The sequence below is a fragment of the Acyrthosiphon pisum genome, chromosome X, assembly GCF_005508785.2.
Source record: "Acyrthosiphon pisum isolate AL4f chromosome X, pea_aphid_22Mar2018_4r6ur, whole genome shotgun sequence".
Taxonomy (NCBI): Eukaryota; Metazoa; Arthropoda; class Insecta; order Hemiptera; family Aphididae; genus Acyrthosiphon; species Acyrthosiphon pisum.
The window spans coordinates 120,259,976-120,268,382 of NC_042493.1; the positions used below are offsets into that span (position 1 = coordinate 120,259,976).

Sequence of the window (8,407 nt, forward strand, 5' to 3'; positions counted from 1 at the left end):
ATAATCTTAATAAAATCATTAGAGAAATTGTTTATTTTAAAAATCATTAATTCATCACTAGAAGTATCATCTATTCTTTTTTTTAATGTCGATTTGATTAATTAGATTAAAAGAGCTTTTGAGAAGTAGGTCCTATACTATTTTATGCTTAGTGGCATTTAGTTTCCACATTATTAAAAAATTGGATATTGTAAAAACACATGAAATAATTAAAGTAAACGTTGAAAAGCAAAATGTTGCTATGTTGTTTTTGATATTATTATAACTATATTATAATTTATAAGTATTATAGTTTTACAAAATATCAAAAATGTACAGTATAATATAATATAAAATCACTTCATTTAAAATGTAATGTATAATATTTAAAAGTATAACATTATAAGTAATTTTTAGGTTCTGAGCAGAGCGATTAATCTATTAGTCTTCCAATAATTTAGTTTTTTTATTTAAATATTTTTATTTTTTGTGACAGCAAAAATGAATCAAATTTCAGCTTCAGTATCTTGTTCTATGGGTAAGTAAATCTAGTAAGTGCATTAGGGATGTAAAAATTCTTAGTGGTATTCAAAACTGCTGGGGAGAACAAAAAATAAAATTAAGGAAAACGTGATATTTAACACAAAATCGACTTTGGTTTTTGGTGTAACTTAAAACAAATGATTGTAGATACATGAAATATTCTCTGAATGTTTATATTAATATTTCCTATACACCTTAAAATTTTCAAATGAGCAAATTATTTTGAGAGTTAGAAATTCATAAAGATTTTCTTTTTGAATCTAATATTTGAATATTTAATACAATATTCCTCATGAGTTTGTCTAATATTCTAGCTTTTTGACATTACATAGAATTCGTAATCAGTATTTATAAAAAAATAAGTTGAAACTAAATTCAAGTGTCAGTGTTGAAAGATAACCATATCCTATTGTAATTGGAATTAGTTTTAGTTCTTTTATATTAATGATTTGTTATTTTAGCATTAAATAATATATATTTTATATACACATAAATTAAATTTATTTTATTTTATTTTATTTATTTAGGATTTGGGACATTATTCTTCTTTACCTGGCTACATAACTGATGCTGATGAAGAGGAGGTTGAACCACCATTTTTGCACCACCAATAGTAATTTATAAATTCATTCATAAATATTGTTTTAAAATATTTTTTGATGTCCGTTCATTGAAGTAATTATTGTTTATTTTGTAGGAATATGTAAATGAAGAAGTAAAATCAATAGCGCAATATTCTATGCCGGTACTAATTAATGCTGTGTGTTCGGCCTACAATGATGTTCAAGTATTGAGCACATAATATGAATGTCGATTCAAAAGCATAATGTTATAATGCTGATGTATAGGTGTCAAAAAAAAAAAATAATAATGTACTAGGTATGTAAAATGTTCATTCTAAAATTAATTTTAACTTGTGATTTAAATCCAATATTACAAGCAAATAGGTACCGTAAATTTATAATTTTTCAGATTATATAAATAAGTTGCCTATCCCTAGTTTTCTAGTATCCCTGTACCACTATTCCATTCACCTAAGATTTAAATACTTATCAGTGATCATAAAATAATCGTACAAAACTCAATTTAAGTTCTGCTTTAAAATATAGATCTAAAAATGTACCCACGTTGTCATTAATAAATTAAACAATTTAAAAAAAGATAATGAAAAAAAAAAATAGTAAATGCCTAATATACTTTTTTAGAAATCTTGATTTACTACCCACCCTTGACTGCCAGAACACATTTGAATATCTTCTGAATTATCTTCAAAATAACTTATACATTTTGTATAGAAAAGTCCAAACATTCCAGAACATTTTTCAATATTATCAATATTTTCTAAAAGATTTTCCAACTCATTCTTTGTTCTAATAGGCTTATTATATTTGTATTTTTTTCTATATATTTGTATAACTGGCACAAGGCTATTATAAAATCATTTTTTTCGTGGTTTCTTCAAAAAAAAAAAAAAAATGTTTGATTAAAAGCTGTTACAGTTTGCACACAAAGCTCTAGAATATCATAAAATAATTTAAGAAATTCATCATATTTAAAAATTTCAATGACGATTGGGCTCTTTATTTCTGAGAATTCAGATGAATATTTATTTGAGATAGGTTTTAATAATGCAATTTGATTGTCAATGAATTCTTGACGAATAACTGAATTAAAGGAATATTTATCCTGAATCTTTTAATGTTTCTTCCTGTTGTTCTGTAACGATCTTTACTGTGATATAGCTTTCGTATTATACACAGAACAACTTATATGACGTGGATGATTATTAGTTAAACTAACATATGAAGAACTATGCTTTGTAGATGAGGAGAGGTTATATTTGATTTTCATGGTAATGTTATAGACATAGGACTTTTGGATGAAATTGGTGAAGATTAATATTACTTCTATAACTTTAGAATTCTCTATTGGTTCCAAATTAATGATCACCAAACTTTTTGCTGATAAATATTTTTTAGTTTTTGCTACCAACGATTTACTAACAAAAAATCATCAATTGATGTGAAAGTATCATGTGTAGAAGATTTATCTGTATTATATGAAAGGTTATTGATTTATAGTATTTGATTGTAATATTGGATTTAAATCACAAGTTAAAATTTATTTTGGTAAGAATATTTTTCATTATTACGTAGCACATTGTTAATTCTTTTTATTGATGACCGTTCATCAGCTTTATTTTATTTTATGCTTTTGAATCAACCTTCATATGTGCTCAATACAAGAAATCATTAGATGCTGGCCACATAGTATTAGTATCAATTAATGCTGTACGGTTGTCAAAACAATTTAACCAATTGAGAATTCTAAAGTTAGAGAAGTAATATTAATCTTCAAAAATGTCATCCAAAAGTCTTATGTCTATATAATTACAACGAACATCAAACATTACATCTCCTATACTACATAGTATTGTTCTACATAAGTTAGTTTAACTAATAATCGTCCCTGCCATATAAGTTGCTCTGTGTATAATATGGAAGCTATATCACAGCAAAGATCGTAACAGTATAACACGAAGCAACTTCAACATTAAAAATGCAGGACAAATTGTCGCCTAATTCAGTTATTCGTCAAGAATTCATTGACAATCAAATTACATTATTAAGACCTGTCTCTCCCACCAATAAATCAAATTCATCTGAATTCTTAGAAATAAAGAGCCCAGTCGTTATTGAAATATCTAAAAGTGTTGAACTTCCTAATATATTTTATAATAGTCTAGAGCTTTGTGGGCAAAATGTAACAGCTTTTAGTCAAACATTTTAATTTTTTTTTTTGAAGAAACCATTTTATAATAGCCTTGTGCCAGTTATACAAATATATGGAAAAAAATACAAATATAATAAGCCTATTAGAACAAAGAATGAGTTGGAAAATCTTTTAGAAAATATTTATAATATTGAAAAATGTTCTGGAATGTTTGAACTTGTCTATACAAAATGTATAGATTACTTTGAAGATAGTTCAGAATATATTTATGCCTTCATTACCTGGGTATCATCAATGGACCAGATGTTTACCAAACACATGGGCATTGTCGCGAGAAAACCTTGCTCAGCGTCCGCACTGGCTATAATCATGTCCAACGTTAGAGTTCAGTAGTCAAAAGCTAGGTGTGGTACTTGTTTGGATAAATCAAGTGGTTGCCTAGGACAGGACAAGAGCCATACTGATAAGACCGCAGAGGACATCTCAGGGTCATCTCAGCGTACCGTACAGTTTCCGACGAGGCATCGCTATTTCTGACTGCCGTGCCACCGGCCAACCTCATAGGTCTGGAGAGGTTGAGGATTAGGGCTTGCCTATGCGTTCTTATCCTTCCCAGAGATCCAACCGATCTGTCCAAGTATGCTATTAGAAGGGAGGAACGCAAGATGACGATTGTTCAAATGTACAAAGATGTCACAGTCACCACACGTCATTCCTGACGTTGGATGTGGATAACGAGATCAATATCGAAGGTGCAATTGCCATCACAAGACCCAGTCACCGGAGGGACATGGCTGCTTTCCAGCAGTACCTGCACCGCAAGGGTAGAGCTGCCAGTGCAAGGAACAATCACTATGACAGCAATGCCAATACTTCCGAACACACATTGTTTGAATGCCGGTAATGGAGCAGTATAAAGGAGGTGCCCACCTCAAGCCACTTACTGACCTCTGAGTCTGACCCTCCACTAAAACTGTGAACCCTTGCTTTAGAGGATCTACCCTCTGACTCGAAAGAAAAGATGACAGTCCTCAGGGACGCTGAAGAATTTCTGGGTGTTTTACGTGATGTTGGAAAACATCCTGACTGTGAAAAATGGCAGTGTAGACGGCAGAAGGTTATACAGTTATATACAAAGGTGGGCACGTTAATGAAAATAATTAACTCGAGTTAAGTTAAGTTAAGAGGACACAAGATCGATGAATTAAAAGTTAACAGTTAAAAATTATAAATTTAATTCGATAAGTTAAAAGTTAATTTAGAAAAAAATATTAACTTAACTCAGTTTAAAAAAGTTAATTAATTTTTTTTTAAAATTAGTATGTAAATCACATAAAGAGTGAATGTGTCTTTCTATTTTCTAATTTATAAATTATAATAAACAATTTTATTGAACTTTTTTCATAATGTACACTGTACACCCTTTTACTTCACTATTATTTACTAATTTAACAAATATATTTTTTTATATCTTATAGCAATTGAATGTCATAATACGTGAATATGAGTACATGACTTTCATATACGTATATTATAAGTTATATAACATAACAATTTTCAATTTGCAATTTAAAATTATTAATTTTATTAAAAACATTTATAATTGCAACTCGTATAATGTATAATGTATAACTTAATAAAATATATTATATTAAAAACTTTACAGATTTTTTTAAAATCAACTGAGAAAAGCTAAGTTATTTCAACTGTAAATTAAACTAGTTAAGTTCATAAGTTGATTAGAAAATAAACTAACTAGTTAAGTTAAAAAGTTAAAAAAAATAAACTTTTTAACTAGTTATTGCCCACCTTTGATTATATAGTTCGCCAACCCCCCTTCCAGCAAGATGTACGGGTAATAAATGGGGTGTGCTTATGCCGGCTTGCAAAGAGGAGAGTCAGAATGGAATGTCAAGGACGGAGGAGATTTGAATTAAATATGTTACATTTACATTGGTTAATTCTTGATTAGACATAGAATTTATTGCACTCTTAAAAGTCATGTAGAACATAGTTATGTATTTTTAATTCTTTTTTTTTAACTTTTATAAATTTCAAACTATTCTGAACTTATAATAAATTGTAAATAAATAATTATAAGGGAATATTTATAAATCACTATATTTCAGTAAACTAAATTTAAAAAACTCATTTCTCTATTAGATAAATCTTTTCTCATTATTTCATTATTCTAAAAATAATATTAAGTGCTTAATTTAATTAAAATTGTGTTTAAAGTTATGATCGACAAAATCAAATATTAGTTTTTTTCTATTATTTTTCTTTATCACAACACATAATAATAAATAATAAATAATAATCCAAATTGTTAACATCGTAAGTTAATAATATCAAATTGTTCAAATACAGCAAAAACCTTTGACATGTACCTATTATGGGCTAATATAGATTAGACGATGTATTTATATAATATCTCATAAAAGTACCAAATAATATTATGATATTATGTTGTTACATACTTCTATCAAAATGTTTACAAGAATTCAATGTATCTTATAGAAGCAAAAATACATTGAAAATGTCGCATTACAAGATTTTGATACGTGTTCATAGAATTATCTAAGTATATTTAGCACCTTACCTTTTTAGTGTTATTGTTGTATGCACAATGCACATTAAGGTAGATTTCTTATTATTTTTTTTAATTATAAAAAGTAGTCTAATAAATAAAATCGACCTTTACCTGTTTCAGCAACAGTTCACTAAAAATAAATATTTTGCAATATTTATAATGCGTCATCTAAATCAAGATAGGTATAACGCACTTTCAATAACTGAAGTCTGCTCGTCCTTTCATTTGTTTCTAGGGAGGACATTAAGACGGTCAATGAATCATCAGCTGATGTAAATGTAGTTACAATTTAAAAACATTCTTCATACATATCATACAATGTTTTTTGTTTTTAGATTCTTTCAATATTTCTAGACCTGGTGGAATTTGATGATCAATCTAAAAGAAAATTGCTTCTTCTCAAAAGAAACATTGAAAGGCTGTTGAAAATTAAAAATAGAAGTTTGTAAGTAGGTACACAATAACTAATAAATAGGGCCCTGACTTCAATTTAAAGTACATTAATTTTTGACTGCTCTTGAGCCTATCATAATATGCGTACAAGTATAATTTTTTTTTAATGTAACAAAGGTCACAGTTTACTAAACCATTTTTACAGCTTTTTTTTATTAGATTTTTTCAGTAGTGTAATTAATTTTTAGTTCATATTATTCATACATTGTACGAATAAATAGGGTTAATTTTGAAATACAAAATATTATATGTTTTCATAATATTTGTTATAATAGGAAAAGTGCTACTTAAGCCAAATTTGAATTTTAACTTAGTATATCCTCATAATAAATGGTCATAAAATGCTGAATTTAGTGGGAAAAGTCTTTTCTAGCCTTAAATATATAAATACTATAATACGTAATAAAGTACTGTTCAAACTGACGTGTAATTTTTAATTCTCCGTACGATATTGAGTCTATATGTCAGATAAGTTTCTAATTTTACAATTGTCGATACCAATTTTGTTTAGAAAACTGTGTGAAAATTACTTCTTAAGAAAAAACAATTTATTTTGGGAATTCATTTTTAATATTATAAAATATGCAAATATATTCTAATTCAAATGTTGTATTTAATTTCACCATTTGACATGTCGAATTTATATTTTACCTAGAATAATGTACGATCATTACAAAAAAGTTGGGTAAGTGGATGTCGCTCTGCTGTACAGTAGGTTACAAGTGGGTCACTTTATAATGGATAGTATTAAATTTGAATTCAATGATATAATATCACTGTATAAAAAAAATGATTCTGAGCGGAGACGGTATGTCAGTCTAGGTATTAAACATATTATATACTTATTTATGGTATTAAGAAAAAAATTGACCTATAATAGGTACCTATAATATATTCCAAATTAATCATATCACAATATTCATTAGGTACTTATAACGCGTTATAAATCAACAACAAACTGTGGTACTATCATAGATATATAATAGTATACTTTAGAATTTTCAAGTACCTACCCACGAATAATATTATACAATGTTCATAGCTGCTGTCACTGGAATATGGAGAACACCCACTGCCACGCCGGAGCAACTAATCTAAAAAAGGAGCCGACCGACGAAACCAGCGAGACCCAAGACGCCACCCGACCACCCAAGGACTAGATACGACGACCAGAGCGGCCAATACGAACGCCTAATCGTCCTACGCCGCTGCTCGCATTCAGTACGGAGGTCGAGGACTACGAAGAGTCGCCGAACACACGGTGGAGCCAGCCACGACGAGCGATCCAAGTTCACGGGATTCCAAAGACCACTGTCGGACCAGATTGTCAACGAACCCGTGCTCAGAACTCGTAGAACAAACGCACAAATCCCCCCAAGCGCGCCTGCATAGGCCACGCTACCCGTTCGGGAATACGAACCAACGCCACTTATTTGAGCGGGCCGGATGTATCCACCCGGATCTTCCTCAACTGTAAATAACTGTAAATAACTCATTCCCCTCATTGTCAAGGTGGTCTCGACCCCGTGAACCATACCATACGGTCACGCGGACGTGAACCATCATCCCCATACCTTATATAACATTATATATAAAAAATAAAGACACGTTGATTACTCGAAATCACCCGAGTTTATAGTTTATTTAACGTAGCGGAGATTCGCCAACGGCGGCTCCGTTACAAAAGTTAAATTGGTTTGATATACAACAGTATTAACTTATTTAAATTTTAAATGGGCCCGGCCCAATTATAAAAATTAGATAATACTAACAGTCGTTCATGAATAATAAAACGAAAACAAAGATAAACAATGTACAAAGAATATAAAATACTTATAGATATGAATTAACAAGTATACAACAAATTATATGATGTTTTTTTTCTTTTTAAATTCTTACAATAATGTTATCTTCTTCAAAATTACCTTCAAAGTTTAGTGTCATGGTACCTAAGACAGAATACCACCTAATTTTTGCAAAAAGTGATTTTACTCTTAAGATTACTTTTATACCATAAAAAACAATTTTACATTGATGCGTTTTATCTATAATGGATGACCTGAGAGATAAAACTAATATTGCTAAGAAATGCTTTTATTTCTTAAT

The 8,407-nt window shown here is 29.1% G+C and overlaps 2 long non-coding RNA genes across 4 annotated transcripts in view; both read left to right on the plus strand.

Moving 5' to 3' along the window:
- Positions 1-4,230, plus strand: part of LOC100574623 — a 7,867-nt gene extending 3,637 nt beyond the window's left edge. The window contains exons 4-5 of the long non-coding RNA XR_003840182.1: positions 1,050-1,135; positions 1,220-4,230. This is a non-coding gene — a long non-coding RNA (uncharacterized LOC100574623). The remainder of the gene's footprint in view (positions 1-1,049; positions 1,136-1,219) is intronic.
- Positions 4,231-5,536: 1,306 nt separating this feature from the next.
- LOC115035011 lies at positions 5,537-7,918 on the plus strand. 3 transcript variants are annotated; one of them, XR_003840186.1, is made up of 4 exons: positions 5,537-5,896; positions 5,969-6,120; positions 6,184-6,293; positions 7,344-7,918. It is a non-coding gene; the product is annotated as an uncharacterized LOC115035011 (long non-coding RNA). The 3 variants fall into 3 exon arrangements; XR_003840184.1 differs by having other exon boundaries at positions 5,537-6,120; positions 6,184-6,297; XR_003840183.1 differs by having other exon boundaries at positions 5,537-6,120.
- Positions 7,919-8,407: the final 489 nt, after the last annotated feature.